At 42.2% G+C, this 19,902-nt stretch overlaps 1 protein-coding gene across 10 annotated transcripts in view; it reads left to right on the top strand.

The window, feature by feature from the left end:
- The window catches only part of ST6GAL1 (ST6 beta-galactoside alpha-2,6-sialyltransferase 1), a 107,983-nt gene that overhangs the window by 49,115 nt on the left and 38,966 nt on the right, over positions 1-19,902 (top strand). The window contains exon 1 of one of the 10 annotated variants that reach the window (XM_083442867.1): positions 9,072-9,439. The exons of 8 other annotated variants lie outside the window; for them this stretch is intronic. The gene's annotated coding sequence lies outside the window, so the exon portion shown is untranslated. Of the gene's footprint in view, positions 1-9,071; positions 9,440-19,902 lie in introns of those variants that run through there. One more of the 10 variants, XM_083442872.1, reaches the window with a different exon arrangement.

The raw sequence follows: 19,902 nt of genomic DNA, 5'->3' as shown, positions 1-19,902 counted from the left end.
TTGCCCATCCTATATCAATTTAGCCTTGTTTATTTCAGTCCCAGATCTCCTGGAAGTTTTCTCTTTTTCTTGAGGTAGTGATCTTTGTCGTCTAGGTTCTTTGTTCTTGTTTGATTTTTTTCCAAGAAAATATGAGTTGTTGTTGTTGCTGTTGGGTTGCCTCAGCCACTCTTGGTGGCTTCCAACATAGATATTAAAGGTGAAGGGACCCCTGACCATTAGTTCCAGTCGTGACCGACTCTGGGGTTGCAGCGCTCATCTCGCTTTATTGGCCGAGGGAGCCGGCATACAGCTTCCAGGTCATGTGGCCAGCATGACTAAGCCGCTTTTGGCGAACCGGAGCAGCACATGGAAACACCGTTTACCTTCCCGCTGGAGCGGTATCTATTTATCTACTTGCACTTTGACATGCTTTCGAACTGCTAGGTTGGCAGGAGCAGGGACTGAGCAACGGGAGCTCACCCCGTCGCAAGGATTCGAACCGCCAACCTTCTGATCGGCAAGTCCTAGGCTCTGTGCTTTAACCCACAGCACCACCCATGTCCCCCCAACATATATTAAAACATAATAAAACATCAAACGTTAAAAACTTCCTGTTACAAGGCTGCCTGCAGATGTTTTCTGAATGTTGTATAGTTGTTTATCTCCTTGACATCTGATGAGAGGGTTTTCCACAGGGAGGGCTCCACTTACGAGCTATAATTCAAATAATTATAGCTGTATTTTAAAACAAAATACAGGGTTTTTTATGAGCAAAAGCTTAATATGTGGCTTGGTAATAGAAACATTGCCACAGACATCAATAACCAGATTGTAATTATTTACAGAGAAACAGAACTTCTTCAAATAGAGTAGGTCAATAAGAAATTTCCATCATTTTGTGTTCTTCAGAAGTGCCTTTATTTAAAACAAAGTTATCAGAGACTATGTTGTCTGATAACAACCTCTTACCTCACTTCATTTCTCTGGAAATTGGGCAAGAGATCGTGGTGCTTGCTTTATATTTACACAATACTAGGAATCAGTCTGAGATGGTTGAAAGCAAAAAAGAACACATAATTAGTGGGTCTTGTTTCAGTTATTTCTTCTTGGGATAAGGAAATGCAAACAATGGAAAGCTTTGGTGGTTTGTAAAGTTGCCACTGGCGTGACTACCCGGGGCAAGTAAGAACGATCTATGTTAGATTTCTCTCTCTCTATAAATTCATAAAAATCTGCCACAAATGATTAACACAGGTTTTCTTAGGCAGGTGTGTGCAGCAGAAATGTGTTCTCATATGTGGGTTTGTTTGTGAGGCTGTTATATTTTTACAGCAAGCCCATAGTGATCTCAGGTGGGGTTCTCAGAGGACACCTGGGTTGGTCTTTGTTTTCTTCTTCTTCCAAGGCCCTCTCTTGGCTTCCAGAATTTCAAGAGTGACACTTGGGAATTTTGTTCTAGTGTGACAACTGGCAGTTGGTAACTGGACATTTATTGTTGGATCAGTTGCAAATCCATAAAAGGGCATCCTCTTTTGTATCACGACAGAACTTCTTATTTTTTTTCCCCTTCCCCCTCTTTCGCTTCTGAATCTTCGACTAAACGGCCTTGTCAAAGGGCTTAATTGAAAAGTCCAAGCACACAGTATCAACCCTGATCTCCCTTATGCAAGATAAACAGGAGAATAGCCTCATTCCTGGTTCCAGTGTAAGTGGAAAAGGAGCTTAAATTAGATTTAAAATGAACTATGTACTGAATACAAGTTTTCAATCTGCTGTGGCAAGCAACTATAAATTACTCACCAATAAGTCCAATGATGGAGCTTTTCAGCCCTCTCCTGCCCCCCCCTCCACTCTGCGCAAATAGACCTATTTCTGAACAGCAAGGAATTGTCTGGAGCCAGAGACGTTGGGTCTCTTACGATCGAAACCAACCTATAAGATTTGGGCTTGTTTCTCTTCCATTTGTAAAAGCAGGATAATTCGTTAACAAGAACAAAATGAAAGCCTGATGAAACATGACACAAATGCTTCTTTTCACTGAAGTGTAAAAGGAAAGTGAGAAGAAATTAAGTACTGAAATAGTAAGTTCCCTTGACAGACAGAGCAGCTTTAAACTGCTTGTCTGGTCACACCCTTTCGCAGATCATAGCATGGAACCAACATGAGTATGATTACTGGGACTGGAAGCCTGACATTCTCTAAATAGGTGGCATTACATTTTGCCTTCAAATCAATAGCAACAACAACAAAAGTGATGGTAGCAACAATACAATTTTACTGGAGCCAGAGTTCCAGGAAGCCATGATAAAATTTCACATTTTATTATACTGCATTATCTGGGTCCTTTCCAAGCTACTGTTAAAAGCAATCAACAATCAGTTCTTCATTCCTCTGAGACAGACACTTGATAAAAGGGAAATTTCAACACATATCCTTTCATGAACTTCCTTGTAGTGGGATTTGAGGCAGGCCTACAATCCACAAACTGTTGCCTCTTTCATGTAATATGGACCAGATGTACGATATTGTTGAATCCATTGTGTATCCAAAATATGACTAACTTCATTTAGTTTTGTAGAAATTTGATCTGACTTTCGTAAACCCATTCACTTGAAAGATGGTACTTGTTTGTATTCTCATTTGTGTATCTTTTGTACATCACAGCTAATGCTGCTGAAATGAGTGGTTGCAATCCAGCGCCACAGAATCGTGGCTCAAGGCTGCGGTTGTCATATGCAAGTTGTTTTAGAGAGTGTTAGATCAACTAAGCTCTTTTTATACAAATTGGGTTGTAGAAGATGATACGGCTGCATTAGGTATAGCTGTGGTGAGGATTGTCTGTCTGTATCCAGTTGTACCCTTGGCATATGCCCTTGCTCATTCTGTCTGGTGACTCAGCTGGTGAGAGGCACTTGTTGTGCTTCCCAGCATGCTAGAAATTTTCATCTGAAAATAAGACATCACACGGCACAGAGTCAAATGTGCATGGTTCATGTGATGAAAATTCAGCCAGCCCTATCATCTATCATGGGTTATAACCAACCAAACTAGATTAAGGCTAGACCCATTGAAATTAATGTACCAAACTAGTTGTGCCCATTATTTTCAATAGGTTTACTCTGAGTAGAACTAACACTGGACACCAGTTGACTTTAGTGGTTTTGGATTGTACCCAGAGTCCAAAAGTGTCTCTCAATTATAAATGGCAACATCAGAATTAAGAAAAAAAGCTTTTAAAAACCAAGAATGCAGTGCTCAAATGATTTTATAAGTAAATGAGACAGAACATGCTGCTGGTACTTCTTGTCACATCACCTGAAGTGCTACTTCACACTCACAGATTCATGATCTGCCATGATCATGTAAACTGTGCAAGTAGCATGCAAGTTATAACAGACTGAGCAATTGGGTGTCTTTTTCATTCATGAGACATTTTCAAGGCTCTTGCTTATTCTGAAGATGTTGTTGAAATGTTGATTCTTGCTCAGTAGAATCACAGAGCTAGCGGGTGTCCTGGCAACCTCTGGGATCAACTCTGTCTCCTCAGGCACCAGTATTTTATGCCTAAACCATGCCAGTGGGTGCCTGTTGATTCTTGTCTTGGAAGCCTCCATGGAAAGGGAATCCATAACCTAAGGAGCTTGTTTCATTCCTTAGGTGTTCTCCATTTCCAGCACTGGCTGCAAGCCAGATGGCCCTGGTAGCTTCATAAGCAGGGCCCGATGGAAACACCCAGCCCCAGTTATTTGTTCTGAGCATCTGATAATCAGAGCAGAATTGTCTCCGAGCACAAAAGCTTCATTTTCAGTTGTTTTGGCTAAGAACCCTTAACCGACGTGACTTCCATGAGCATGTCTAGTCATCTAAAAGCCGGCTAAGCCAAGGGACATCAGTCTATCTTGTAGTAATGAATCCCTTTAATTACTTGTGTGTTTTGTAAATAATACTGCTCATCAGATTTGCTGGATGATCCCAAGCTCAGGTCATGGCATCTATAGGCAGGACTGCAAGAAGAGTCCATCTGAAACCCTAGAGAGCCTCTGCAAGTCAGTGTAGACAACACTAAACTAGATGGACCAATGGTTTGACTCTGTGTAAGGCAGCTTCTTACCTAACCTCTTAAGATTTGCTTTATAGCAGGGGTCAGCAAACTTTTTCCGCAGGGGGCTGGTCCACTGTCCCTCAGACCTTGTGGGGGGCCGAACTATATTTTTTTTGGTGTGTGTGTGGGGGGGAGAAAATTATTATGCCCCACAAATAACCCAGAGACGCATTTTAAATAAAATGACACATTCTACTCATGTAAAAACACGCTGATTCCTGAACTGTCCGTGGGCCGGATTTAGAAGGCGATTGGGCTGAATCTGGCCCCCGGGCCTTAGTTTGCCTAACCATACTTTATAGGGAAACTTCCCCAAACCCATTGGTCTTCGTTATCCTGTACCTTTTCTAGTTCCACAATATCCTTTTTTGAGTCCGGGTGACCAACCACATCCAAAGTAAATGGACTCTAAGCCTTAGCTCAACTTTTCCCAACCTGCTGCTTTTCATGTACTTTCATGTACTACAAGTCCCATCATCCTCAACCATTGACCATGCTGACTGGGACTGGTGAGAGTCATCATTCAAAACTTCTGGAGGGTAACAAGTAGGTGAAGTCTCCATTAGTGCACCATAGATTTACGAAGGAACATTCAGATATGAAATGGTGGTAGCTAATGTACAGTGTGATGAAAAGCAATAAAATAATCTCTGGATCTTTCTATTTAAAAGTTGGTGACCAGAGATGAAAGGCCTGCAATAGAGAAACCAATAATTTCTAAAGAGAGAGTGAGATCGTTTATCTAGTGAACAAGTTGTTCCCGTTAAATCTTTCTATGTTATAATTGCATCAGTTTGTAAACAATGATAAAAGGACTGCACCAAGTCAGTAAATGATGCTTCTTTTCTTAGTAGAACTTTTCATTTTGCCTCCACTTTAGACCATGGGTCATAAAGACGTATGCCTCTTAGACTATTCTCATTAAGAGTTAATTTCGCACTCTTAGGTAGGAATCCTGGGAACTGGTATTGATTACTGAGAGTTCTTTGTTGCGATTTCCTGGTTTCAGCTAACATAGATGCTACTATACACAACTATTTTAATCACAGTTCTCTTTTGGGAGAGGTCTGGTGTCTTAATTCTCAGCATATTGCTTCTAGTATGCTTTTGTCAATACAACTAATTTTCAAATGTGGATTTTATTGCATGGTATGCTAGTATGCCCTGTTGTTTTGTCTGTTTCTTTACTGCTTGGGGACATGTTTCTTGCTATATGTTTTCCTTTTGAAAATATCATTGATGTCTGATTTGTATTGTGCAATCTGTCATTGTTGGTTTGTTTGATTGTATTATAAAATCTCAATAAAGCAGCAAGGGACATTAACCCCCCCCCTCCAAAATCACGATAGTTAATTTGGTAAGGTTCTTGGGCCCAGGATACCATAAGGATCTCCTAAATAACTTTTAAATTTCTTTTATGAAGTTTTTGCCCTCTTGGTTTCTGAGTTTTCCAGTAAGTTTTGCCATCTCGGCATAGCTCATCAGCTTGGTTTGCCATTTCTCTCTGGTAGGGACTTTGTCTTCTTTCCAACTTTGGGCTAGTAACATCCGGGTGGCTGTTGTTCCATACATGAAAAGTCTTTTCTGCTCCTTTGGAATATTGGTACCTGTAATTCCTAATAAAAATGCTTCTGGTTTCTTAACAAAGGTTATTTTAAACACCCCCCCCCCATTTCATTATATATAAACTCCCAGAAAGCTTTTATTACCTTACAAGTCCACCACATATGATAAAAGGTACCTTCTTTTTCTTTACTTTTCCAGCAGATATTTGTACTTTTCCTTTACATTTTTGTCAACTTAGTAGGAGTCAAATACCACCAGTACATCATTTTCATATAGTTTTCTTTCAGTGTATAACATCCTGTAAATTGCACGTCTGTTTTCCATAACCTTTCACAATCTGCCATCTGGATATTATGTCCCAAATATTTTGCCCAGTATATCATTACCAACTTGACCTGTTCATCTTTTGTGTGCCATTCTAAGAGCAAACTGTACATTTTCAAAAATAATTTAGCATTATTTTCTAACAAATCTTTTTGAAATCTTGATATCTCACGACTAAAACCTTTCTTCTTATCTGTCTTAGAAATAACATTTAGTTGGTGAAACTGTAACCTATTAGTCGTCCCCTGTGTTAAAGAGGCCCACGGACCTCAACTAAAAGTCATGCATTTAGTATAGCCTGCCCTATGCTGTGGAACAGTACTCCACAAGAGATTTGGCAGGCATTCTCGCTTTTGACTTTCAGCCATCTCTTGAAGACCTTTTTATGCTGACAGACCTTTTAAATTTGCAAACCTTTTAAATTTTTATTTCTGATTAGCCAGTTACTTGTATTTTTATTTTTTAAATTGGTGTTTTATGTCTTAACATTGTACATGATGATGTCATAATATGATGTCATAATATGACATGATATGGCGGTATAGATTGATTGATTGATTGATTGATTGATTGGGTGGGTGGGTATGCAGTGTCTATCACTGGTCTTCAACTGGTGGGATGGGACCCACTAGTGGTAGGGAACCACTAGTGGATCACAGCCTGATCTAAGGTGGATCTCAGTGTATACTACATGGCTTGTTGAACATGGACCACTTATAAACGCCATCTCCAGCTCCTCAAAAGATTCCATCAACGGTGTCTCCGAAAAATGTTACACATCACTTGGGAAGACAGGCGAACTAATACCAGTGTACTGGAAGGAGCAAAGATCACCAGTGTTGAAGCAATGATTCTTCAACATCAGCTTCATTGGACTGGTCATGTTGTACGGATGCCTGATGATTGTCTTCCAAAGCAACTACTGTATTCCAAACTTAAAAGTGGAAAGTGTAATGCTGGTGGTCAACAAAAGAGGTTTAAAGACTGTCTCAAGACAAATCTAAAAAAAATGTAGTACAAACATCAACAATTGGGAAACACTTGCCTGCGAGTGCTCCAATCGGAGAACAGCCTTTACCAAAGGTGTCATGGACTTTGAAGACACTCGAACTCAGGACGCAAGGGAGAAATGTGCTAAGAGGAAGGCACGCTTGGCAAATCCACACCGTGATCAACTCCTGCCCAAAAATCAATGTCCCCACTGTGGAAGGACATGTGGATCCAGAATTGGCCTCCACAGTAACTTACGGACTCACTGTTAAAACTGTGTTATGGAAGGCAATCTTACTCGGCTATGAGTGATCGCCAAAGAAGAAGAAGAAGAAGAAGAAGAAGAAGAAGAAGAAGAAGAAGAAGATATGGCAAGATATTGAGACATGGGTCCCCAAATGCATGTCTGGGTTAAAAGTGGGTCTTTGGGTTGGAAAAGGCTGAAGATACCTGGTCTACATTACTTTAAGCATGGGACAGATTCCATGTCTAGTGGTATTAACAGAAAGATCTTGTCTGTACAGTGGTGCCCCGCAAGACGAATGCCTCGCAAGACGAAAAACTCGCTAGACGAAAGGGTTTTTCATTTTTTGAGTTGCTTCACAAGACGAATTTCCCTATGGGCTTGCTTTGCAAGACGAAAACATCTTGCGCCTTTTTTTTTTTTAAACCGCCAATGCATTCCTATGGGAAACCGTCAATACACATTGGTGCTTCGCAAGACGAAAAAACTCACAGAACGAATTAATTTTGTCTTGCGGGGCACCACTGTATTTGGAGTTCAGGCCCAGTGGGCAGTGCAAATTTCCACAGTTCTAAGAAGGAAAACCACAAAGGTCCCCTGCTGAGGCTTCAATAGTTTTTGGTTGTGATTTGAGGGTGGTGTTGCAATGAGCACCACTTATCTCAAGTGCATGGAAGAAAAAAGAACAAGGAAGCAAATTTTAAGTTACGGTAGTTTCTGCCAGTTCATTCTGCGGGCTTCCTAGCAGGGTTCAAGATGCTCAGTTTCAAATTCCTTTTGTTTTGATGTTAACAGATCCTTAGGTAATGCCCAGGCATAGCAGGCCATGAACAAAAGAAAAGGGGTGGGGGGCATGTTTGAAATTCCCATTGTTCTAGGTGTGTTTTGTGACAGGGACTTTCATTAGCGCAAGCGGTTTCTGAGCTCTGGGCGCAGTACTGCGCCTAAGATTTCAGATTAAAACTGCAGAGTGGAAGGAAAGGAAGACCTTTTTCTGCCTCCCCTCTTCCAACTACTCTCTGAAGACTGAAGAAGAGACCCTCTTAGGAATATTAGGGGGGTGGGCAGGGGAAGGACCAGACCATGTGAAAAATGAACATAATATGTTAGCTGCAGTTCATTCATTTTCAGCTTTGTACTCTTGTCTAGTGCACCTAGACATTCTGTTGTTGCGCCCATAACCTAGGTTTAAGGTCCATTTAGCTCCTAGCTTAAATATCTCAGTTTCTAACACTGGGGATGGGGGTGGGGAGCTGCCAGAAAGAAACTACAGCTGCTTTTGGCTTACGGCTCTTTTGGATTGGATGTGGCTGCACTAGTAATAGCTTAATGGTTTTCTGTTTAACTATAATTAACCTGACAGCAGGGTTTGAATATTGCATTCAGGAGAATTGTGCTGGCTTGGCGTTTATAGTACGGGAACAAACAATTAGTTCCCCATAAGTAAAATGTTAAGTCAAAATGTTTATTTATAAAGGTAAATAGGGTGGGCTGCTCTGTCTCCCTAAAAAGAGGGTGGGAGTGGAGAAAAAAAAAGAGAATAGAAAACTCCACACATGTCACCATTTAAGAGTGTCCACAATGTAGGTTAAAGTAGTATTTACTCACCACGTCCTAGATTGTTCTTTGAAACTATCTGTTTTCATGTAGGAAGCACGGCAATGTATGTGCAATTCCATGCCTCTCTGATCTTAAGAGAAGTCTTCAGCCAGATTCTGACTTCCCTCACCCCACCCGAATCATTTTGGCAAAACAAAATCCTTTGCAGGCAGGATTGAAGCCACACCTACAGAAGAAGATCCTTTTTCACTGCTGGCTGTGATTCAGGCTGGTGATGTGAAGGGATATTTGCAGGGAAGCCCCACTTACAGCTGTGTTAGGAAATGCCCAGTGGGAAATTCTGTAGCACAGCTGATGGCTGTAGGCTTCTTGTTGCTGCTGATTCGTGCTGACAGAATCACCAGGAGCACTCTGAGTGGGTTTCCACTGGCCCCGTTTGGCACCAGGTGTGGGCAGGTGGGTATGATTTGGGGAAATTAAGCCGGCAGACTGAACGTTCCCCACCCCTTCCAGAAGTTTTCGACCAGGAGGGTTGGGAGTGCACAGTGCAGCTCCTTGCTTCAGTGTGTATGAGGGCAACAAAGTCCTGAGGTGCTCCACTCATCGGTCCTGGATCTTCCAGTGTGATTGACGTGTCCAAGCAAGGACACAGACTGGAGTGGCTAAGTAAGGTGAGTATCAGAAGGAACCCTGAGGACATTTCAAGAAGTACCAGTGTTGATGAATACTAGAGAAAAAGCAACTTGGTAGCAATCTAATGGCTGTTTCAGCAACATCACTAGGAAAAGCATACAGTGGTACCTCTGTTTTCGAGCCTCGCTGTTGATGAACATTTCAGTTTACGAATGCTATAAAACCGGAAGTAAATGCTTTGGTTTTCGAACACTCCTCAGAAGTCGAACATGCCATGTGGCTTCCACTGAGTGCAAGATCCTGAGACTTAGCTGTCGGCTGTTGAGTTTTCGGTTTCCGGACGTTTCAGAACTGGGTCTTCCGGAACGGATTACGCTCAAAAACCGAGTTAACACTGTATATGGAAATGCTTGCTTGAATACTTTTATTTACCTTTTGGAAGTTATAAAAGAGAGTGTTGGGTTGGCTAGATTTCTTCTGTTAGAGTCTTAAAAACCCTTACTCCTGGCCCACTATTGTGGTGGATTAATTTCTCTCCAAACCAAGCTGCAAAGGTGTCTGTCTCTTCTTGATCCTTCTATATCACAAATGTCTTTTCATTTGAGGACTTTGGGGTGGGGTGGGGGGTTGAGTTAGAGAGCTCCATGCAGGAGATCCCCTTCATGTGATACTAATCCTTTTCTGTCTGGATTTCCCAGTCCGGCATGTGTTGTGCCTCTACCCCCTTCATCACCAGGGAGTTAACAGCTTTAGGGCTCAAGCACTATAGCAACATTCCAGTCAGTGAGCCGTCTGCCTGAATGACCTCAGCATGTGGAAGAATGGTTGTATTCTCAGTTATTAGGTTGGGACTGCTTTGGAGGGATGTGTAGTGAGGAAGAGGGAATGGAGAAGAAGCTAGAAATAGATGCCCAGTGCCAGAATCCTCTCTCAAGTATAAACAGCTACCCTGTTTTTACAGCCGCTTCGTAAGACACACACTCCAGCAAGGCTTGCCCTTTGGACTTGAGCGACTATGACTTAAGATTTAGGTGCTGTTCTTTTAGAAAGGCTTTAGTTTAGTATCTCAAGCTTTTCTAGATGATTGCTTTATTGTGTGCTGTTGGTTCAGTCTGGTTCAGCAGACTGAAATTTCTTGCCCACCCCCCAGGCCAAGCAAGTCTGTTGTGGGAAAATTAGATCTCGGTGACACTGGAAGATGCAGTATTATTATTTTTAATCAGTGGAAATGTATTATTTCCCTCTTGCCCACTTCTAGTACTGTTTGGAGTGCTGCGCAGGATGTGGCATTGCAAATATTATGGGCATCTGTTGGTTCGTGTCAGTGACATCTCTGGCGATCTGTGACACACTGGGCATTTATCACACCATTGAGAGAAAATGGAAAATGGAAAAGGCCAATTGCACAGGCTCTGGAGAATCAGTGACTCACAAAAGCATAAAAATATCATTCTGGCGAAGTCTAGGCAGTTGCGTTCTCAACTTAGCATGGGAATCTAATCTGTACCAAAAATACTTTGCAGTGCAAGATGTATTATTACTGCACACCGATTGGTATTTCCTTCTGGCCTCCACCCTCGTTTCTTACAGAAATCCTATGTTGTATACCCAGTCTTTATCAAATATTATGCATCAAGCTTCTTGTTCATTAAATGAACGCGGTCAAAGAAGGCATCCATCTAAATTCTCCTTGAGAGGCTTAGAGTTACGCATGTAGTTTTTTGGCATTTGGAAATTCCTGTACTTTTTCAAGCTACTGCCATGGAAGTGAGGCATAGTGGAGTCAATCTGTTCTGCTCATGTCAATCCAGCCTTCTCTGAGCTAGGGAGTGTGGGCAGGAGAAAGAGGAGCCTTCTCCTTCTGTATCCTATTCTGGTTTACTCCATATCTGAGGTGTGTGGGAAGACGCACTGAATGAAATATACCATCATGATACTGGGTTAGGAAACATAACAGATTGATTGGGTGGTGGGTGGGCGAGCTATGGGATCCTGAGGTTTAAATGCGTTCCAAGAGAGAAAGAAAGTCACAAAAAAGTATTGCTAAATAGATGCATTATGTTCCTGTTTTCTACTAAACAACAGATGAGCAAACTCATTTGAGGGTAGGAAGGACAGCTCCAAACACTATGCACTGTGAATAATAATATGAGAAACCCAAGTGCCATTATGCTTCATTACTTTTTATATAAAAAAAGAAGGAAGTAATTATATAAGTAGACTATAAGTATACCTATATAATGAGATAATTTATCAGTTCCGCACAACTTAAGATAGTCTGTCTGGAACAGTGACTTAACTAGACCAAGGTGGAGAGTGCTGTTTTGACTTCTCACAACCAGTGCAAATAAGATTGTAGTGAAAACTCTGTGAGCACCTTTTTGTTTCCTCGAGTTTGCTAATATCAGAACTTGAAACATCCCTGATGTTCAGTCCTTGGTTCCCCACTGTCTTCTGTTTTATTAGGTCTGGTGGATGTTGTCTCTGTCTCCTTGCCCTTGCTCCACAGAGTGGTGTACACCAGCTTTCTGCAAACTGGTGTCTTCCATAAGCCTCATTGACCAGGGCTGTTAATGTTTAGGAATGATAGAAGTTGCAGTCTGGAGAACACTGGGTTGGAGAAATTCATACTATGAAGGCCTATCTAAACAGTACAGTTTTCAGAAGACAGAAGGCAGAGATGGTTCCTGTCAAACCTCAACTGGTAAGGAGTTCTACAAGGCAGGGCCTACCACACTAAAGACTCAGTTTCTAGTGAAAGCCAAGCAAACCTCAAGGGCACGAGGAACCGCCAAAAGTGACCCATCAGGTTCTCAGTGATTTAGGTGGAGTATAAGGGATCAGATGGTCCTTAAGGGACTTTGGGCCCATGTTGTTTAGGGCTTTGTGAATTAACACTAGAACTTTGAACTTGGTCTGGCAGCAAATTGGCAACCAGTGCATGACAGGAACACCTGAAGCACCACAAGTCCCCCAAATCTGCTGTAGAGGGAATACAACTTTCCCCCCAGAATACGACTTGCCCACAGCACATCCTTCTTAAATTGATTGCCCTTCAGTTGATTGGCCAAGATCCTGTCCATTACTGATCTCAGGCACCCGTTCAGCACTTTTACTGCGTCACCCGAATCTCATGAAAAGGAGAAACAGAGCTAGGTGTTGATGATAACATACAAAAGTCACCTCACCTGACTCAAACCCTCTGGATGACATGACTCAGCAGCTTAATGTCGATGATAAACAGCACTGGAGTCAGAAGGAAAATATGAGGGGACGCTGTACCATAGATGTCTTGATGTTGTGCTGTAATCTCCCTGCACCATATTTTGAAAGTTTTTTTTCCAGGTAGGCACCCTCAGTCCTGCAACTCATTCTCTCCAGAAAAAGACTATGGAGGGCAGGACTCAAACCAATAGCTCTTCAAATTACAAGAAAGGAGACTAAACAGCAGGAAGAACTTTCTGACAGTAAGAGCTGTTTAACAATTGAATGGTCTCCCTCTGGAGGCTGGGTGGCCATCTGTCATGGATGCTTCAGCTGAGATTCCTGTCTTGCAGAGGGTTGGACTAGATGAGCCTGGGGTCCCTTTCCAACTCTACAATTCTATGATTCTTTGTGAGTGCGTGTAGAAACTAGTCTATTGTACAAAGGTAAAATGTACGCTTGTTGCTTAGCCCATTTTTGCCTCTGGTCCTGCCTACCACTGGGATGTAGACCCTTGGAAGATTACTGAGGTGGAAATGTGACCCTCAGTCTGAAAAACCCTGCTCTAGGCCTATCTAGGTGTTATTTAAATGGGTACCTCATCACACCTGGGTTGGGTGAGAGTGCTAGCCCCATCCTCCCTTCTGTTGCCTTCCATGAGTCTACAGGTCCATATCGGATCCCCATATATTTTGGAAGTTTTTAATGTCTGGTGTTTTATCGCCTTTTTATTTATTTATTTTCAAAGCAAAATTACAACAAAAATTAACAAAGATTGAATCCAAAATAAAACAGTACAAACAAGAAAAAAACAAAACACAAGAGAAAAAAAGAACACAAAAAACAAAACAAAAACATGCATCTACAAATAAAACGATATCATCATTCTAATCTAGTCATTACATACATACATTGACTTCCTTCCTTTGTTCTAAGACCTCGAAATTTTTACTCTTTCTAAGTTGTTGTGTCCGATATAGATTACCTCTATCTTTAGACTTTTTACACCATTTTCCTCTTTCTTTAACCCTGCAAATCATCATTCATTACATACTGATATGCTTTTATCACTTTTTTATCATTCATTCTGTTGGGAGCCGCCCAGAGTGGCTGGGGAAACCCAGCCAGATGGGTGGGGTATAAATAATAAATTATTATTATTATTATTATTATTACTACTACTACTAACTCTAAAGCAAAAACAGGTACCAAGAAGGCAGCAGATTTAACCCACTTGTCCCTGCAAGAGCAGCCCTGCAATCTTCTAACACTGTACAACTTCAGTTTTCATCGAGATCAGGTAACCAATCTATCATCAGATTAGCAAATGAAATTTAGAGGTGCTGAGGTTGAAATAAGATTTCATTGGCTGGATTGAACAGATTGTCCCTGATAATCACACTTTCAGAACGGTTGGTGTTCCTGCATTGCTAGGGGCTTGGACTAGATGCGCCTTGGCATCCCAACTCTATGATTCTGTGGTGGTAGCAAAAGCCACAGAGAACTCCAGGAGAATAAGCAGAGTTGCTTATCCCTTGTCCCTTTTCTCAGCATTGTTCATTGGGCTCATCTAAATAGCTTCTGTACCAAAACCAGGCCTGAAACCAGATTGAGATAGGTCTGGTGTGCTCATTCTAGTCCTAAAAAAAGAAATATGCAAAATGAGAGGTGACATATAAAGTTGAAAAAAAATTCAAGGTCCATCTGCTCTTATTCTTTCCCCTTTCATACGGCAGTGTCATCTTCACTCAGCTACACATTTACACCTGCCAGTATGTCAGCCCACAGAATATCACAGTAACTAACACTGTTACTGTTGTGGAAGTTATATTTTTGCTGTAGTGGAGGAAGTATGAGGAGACAGCTCAGAGAACAAAGAAGGCTTAGATATAGTCCTCCTGAAACACTGGAGGTAATATTTTGCTTTCATTCTGCTATTGGTTGATGTGGGTAGTGGATATAAAGTTTCCATCTGAGTCAGCTTTTCTTGAAATTGTTGATGCTGCAGATGGTGATCTCTGTATCAGCATCCCTCAGTAACTGTCACTTGGGTTTGTAAGGTGTCTTTCACCGCAAGGAGCATTGAACCGGAGAAAAATAAAACTTGTTCCTCTTTTCGCATTTCTCAAAATGAACCACAAGAACTTCAGCTCACTTACAATAAATAAACAAGACCGAGACCTTGGGAAACGTCTTTTGTAGGTAAATTGGAAGATCACACAAAAAGCAGCGCAGGACTTCTCTGCTGAAGCAGAGATGTGTTGGGAATGGTGTGCGAGTCAGTGAGAGATTCCCAGCCGAATTGAAAGAACTAAATATTTATTATTCCTGGAGCAAAGAAAAGATCTGCATCCTGTCACAGTGCTCAACTTTTTGATGACCACTCAATATGCAGCAAGGGAGGGGGGGGAGTTGTTTCCCTAACTCAGTTGAAATTTAAAGTGCCAGTAGCTTGAAAACAGAACCCTCATCGCTGGGAGAGAGGTTTATCTTAAATTCCTCACTCTCATCCTGCATTTGTGTATATAAGAGTATGCCTGTTCAAGTTCAAGAAAATGCAGGTAGTAAAAAGAGTGCAGCTCCAGCATTTGGTTGAGCACAAGTGCTCAGATTCCTTACTTGTGCCATTCCTTTCCAGGCATGGCAAACTTGGCCCTCCAGCTGTCTTGGGACTACATTTCCCTAATCTCTGACCACTGGTCTGTTAGCTTGGGATGATGGGAGTTTTGTAGTCCCAAAACTGCTGGAGGGCCAAGTTTGGCCATGCCTGCTTTAAACCAAGTTGCAATGCAAGCTGTCGAAGCATTTCTGTGGCTAATAAGGAAGGAGCAAAAATAGGCAGTTTCACTGCCTCTCTGTCACCCTAAAAATGGGTACAGGATGTCCGAAGGAAAAGGAAGCAGCAAAGGCTTGATAAAATGCTACATTTTTAAAGGAACCCATGGAAGCAAAAAGCCCACCATGTCAGCCCGTCGTTTTGTCACTCTATACAACGTCAAGTGGATAGTTCCAAAATGGAATTGCCACCTCTTGGACCAATCGGGAAATATTCAGAATCTAAGGTATGAAAAGTGGGGGAAATAGAAATTCTTATTTCAGAGATGTTTATGCACTTCATTGAAGTTCTGCTTTTAAAGACAGGACAAGAAAAGAAAGACTTCTTCTAAGAAATGTACAAAGAAGACTACTGTTAGCTTTCAATTTCATGTCAGTGTTTTTTCTGTGGATTGCAAAGCTGACTGCTAATTGTGCTGTTACCTTGCCATTGGAGAGTCTTATTCACTTCAGTGAATCTGTTCAGTTCCGTGAAGGAAGGCCAGACACGAAGAACATTCAGCACTTCTACTGACCAGCATAACTGATTTTTGTTTCACTGCTATCTGATCATGCAGGTGGTAATGGAACACAGTTTAAAAGGTCTGTCAGATTCTCTAAAAGAGCCAAGGGCAACAAAACAAATCTAGTTTCCTGCATGGAAAAAATACAAGAGTGTTTTTTCTGACTTTACTTTGCTTCACAGTGAAAGTCAGCATTATGAAATCATGGGTGAAAGCCAACAAACATTAGTCATCCTCTGAGTGGACCCACTGAAATAAACAAAAACTATTGGGTCTGCTCTGAATATGACTTAGTTGGATACCTTTCACAGCCGGAAAAAACAGAGCAACAGAAGAGCCTTGCTGGATCCGACCAAAGTTTTTATCTAGTCCAACATACATTTCCCACAGGGGCCAAGTAGAAGCCTACAGGATGTCTACAAGCAGAACAAGAGCTCTCTCCTGCTGTTGTTTCCCAGGAAATGATATTCGTAGAGACAGCATATACACATCAGGACAAGTAACTGTTAATATTTGTCTAATCCCCTTTTAAAGCTGTTGTGAGTTGGTGCCATCACCACATCTTGTGGGATCAAGTTCCACTGTTTAGCTGGGTGCCATGTGAAGAAGAACTTCCTTTCGTCTGTCATGTTTTAAAGTGTTTTCACAGTGAAAACAACCATTTGGTATTTTTGGACCACCAGAATTCTTGCTTGATGGCAGTCGGCTTCAACATTTCTCATTTGGCCTGAGTTTTTGTATTTTTTAAAGTGAAATGCTGAAAAAAAAGAAAGAATTGTTACGGAAACTCCAGAATGTTATATATACATCTGTAGACATTACATTCCCATCCCCTAGGCTGTGTTGCAAAAAAACATTGATTTGGGAAGGGAATTTTTCACATGTCAGAATGCAAACATATATAGGTATTGGTTCTGTATGTTAAACATGCTTACTCGGGGAAGGAAATTCTAGTTCCAGTAATAGCTTTTTAAAGTGAGGCAGAACCACATGAGCATGGAAAAACTCCAGAAAATGCCACATGACTGATAAGCAAAGTATACTGAATTCAAGCAGAGCACGTACTTGGGAGCCATAAGTGTGTGTGCTTGTTGCTGTTGGCTTGACCTTTTTCTAAGCTCTGTTGGTCATGCCTCCTGTTTTATTGTCAAAGGATCTTGTGTTACCTAGGAAATGGCCACTCCTGTGTGCAGCAGCATACTCTCCAATACAATTGCCCACATATCTCTTACTTCTCAGAACAGTAAAAATTGATGGCTGTTGAGACCTTTACAATGTTATTGTACCTTGTTTCCACAGCATTTCTTGCGAGGAGCAGTATTTTATGTTAATTAATAATTTTAAGAGGGCCAAAGGCATTGTAGTGCACATAGTAATTTATTGATTGATCTCAGTGCTGTCTCTGGTTTAAAAGTTTTTGTTCAACACACACACACGCCGCATCACCACATTCCACAAAACCTATCAACAGTGAAAATAATGAAATAACTGAATGAAGCTCTGTTCTGTACCTTCTGTTTTGAGAAAACAAACTACAGTGGTACCTCAGGTTACATACGCTTCAGGTTACAGACTCCGCTAACCCAGAAATAGTACCTCGGGTTAAGAAATTTGCTTCAGGATGAGAACAGAAATCGTGTGACAGTGGTGCAGCGGCAGTAGGAGGCCCCATTAGCTAAAGTGGTGCTTCAGGTTAAGAACAGTTTCAGGTTGAGAACGGACCTCCGGGACGAATTAAGTATGTAACCAGAGGTACCACTGTATTATCTGTAATGATAGAGAGCTAATGGTTTGGGCCTGATGCAATTGTGACAAAAGTATTCAGTTCTACTAAGTCCTGACATTTAGGGATGCAGGTGGTCTAAACCACAGAGCCTAGGGCTTGCCGATCAGAAGGTTGGCGGTTTGAATCCCCGCAACAGGGTGAGCTCCTGTTGTTCGGTCCCAGCTCCTGCCAACCTAGCAGTTTGAAAGCACGCCAAAAGTGCAAGTAGATAAATAGGCACCACTCCAGTGGGAAGATAAACGGCATTTCCATGCACTGCTCTGGTTTCACCAGAAGCGGCTTAGTCATGCTGGCCACATGACCTGGACGCTGTCTGCGGACAAACACTGGCTCCCTCTGCCTATAGAGCGAGATGAGCGCACAACCCTAGAGTCGTCCCTGACTGGACCTAATGGTCAAGGGTACTTTTACCTTTAAGTCCTGGCAGTGAAGTTGAGTGGAAAGAAGAAATGTCTGTTGAGCTTTCCCAGTAGTGAGAAATTTCAGGGATGCAGCGCTTACCCAGATTTAGTTTATTTTAGAAGGAGAGGAGGTCACTGGAGCTTTGGTGTTTTGTAATATTTGCACTTGTTTACAGATATACTTGTTAAACATAGGCAGAGGTGCACAAAAATCCCCCCTACCCCCCACCACAACTCCACAACCAACAGCCTGAAGTGCTGCTAGCTTCCAAACCCCAAACTAGCTCTCAGTAACTCTGCTTCCTTTAGTCACACTCAGACTTCAGCCTGTCCCCTTCTTTTCTCCACAGATACCTAGATTACATCATCCTTAGCTTGGCAGGGAGTAGGGTGTTCGTGTGTTTGTTTGTTTGTTTGTGCTCCAGTCAAAAGACCAAAGGAAGATGCCAGACAATTAGTTTCGATGCTCATCAGCTTTAATTCCCTGAACAAAAGGCAACTTTGTTATGGGATTATCAAGGAACTTTTGAGGGCATTCTGGCCTCATTAATGCTTTTCCACCCCAAACCATCACTCTTACACCCCCCCCCCCGTTTTTTCAAGCAGGTGAGAAAGGAATGCTTATATGTCACATGTGATCCAGAAATCTCCCCTTGAAAAAAACTAACACCGTACTACTGCTTTTCATTTGCATACCATTTTGACTCAAACCCTAGAACAGCGCATCTAGGTGCTTCCCCGACCCCTTCAGTACATACTTACCCATTCATTTCTAAAGCAGGAGTGGGCTTTACTTTCTATGTCAAAGAAACTCCACAGCAGAGGAGAGCCAAACCTGCGCCCTCCCCTCCATGCTTCTGTTTGGGGGTAGGTCTTAGCTGCTCTGCATGCAAACCGAACAATAGGTTGTTGCTGGGGAAATCCCATTCATCCCCCAGCTAATACAGTCATTGCAAGTTGGAGCGCTGTGTTAAAACCTGGATGCATAAGTGCTGGGAAAATACTCAAAGGTACCGGCCTGTGAACTTTCTGTCACAGTTTCTCGTTTTCTTTGTGTGTGGGATCCACTCGTGGGGGTGGGGATAGGGGGGATAAACATCACTTTCCCCTTTCCCAAGGGCACCATTACAGCTTCACTGTGTGGAGTGCTCTGATGAGTGTTTGGACCATTGTTCCTGCAGTGAGTCTTAGATCCTTCCTCTACGCATTGGGCTGTAGAGCTTGCTGGCTGTTCAGTGGAATGGCATGGCAGCCCTTCCTGAGTCCAAGGTCCCCAACATAGCACCTGCGGGCTCCCTGGCTGCCCACAAAGACTTTCACTGGTGCCCCAGGGCAGGTGCCCCAGAGTCAAAAGTCTCTAGCCCTTCTAGAAGAACATAATGGGGCAAAATATGTAGATAGTACCTTACTGATTTTTGTAGAATGAAAGTGTGTTGTGCTGTGACCAACTTTTCCTGGTATTGAGGAATGCTCCCTGCTGCTGTTAAACACAAACAGCATGTGTGTGTGTGTTTGTGTGTAAAAAATCATTATTGTCCTCCACAATCAGGACTAGCAGGACACAGCTGACTTCTCTTAGGCTTTTCCCTGGAGGCTGTCTCTCTAATTTTGGTTTACACCATGCCCCATGCCCCCCCCCCCAGCAGCTATTTTGTGACTGGCAGCACCCTCTCAACATTCAACATGTGCCTACTGGTCCAAAAAGGTTAGTGCCCCCCTGCCCAAAGTGCTTGGTTGATCGTTGTTTGCAAATGCCTTGAGATATCTGTCCT

Source organism: Podarcis tiliguerta, assembly GCF_965153285.1.
Source record: "Podarcis tiliguerta genome assembly, chromosome: 5".
Classification (NCBI taxonomy): domain Eukaryota; kingdom Metazoa; phylum Chordata; class Lepidosauria; order Squamata; family Lacertidae; genus Podarcis; species Podarcis tiliguerta.
The sequence above is the reverse complement of the archived record's forward strand: the minus strand, read 5'-3'. Positions and strand labels throughout refer to the sequence as shown.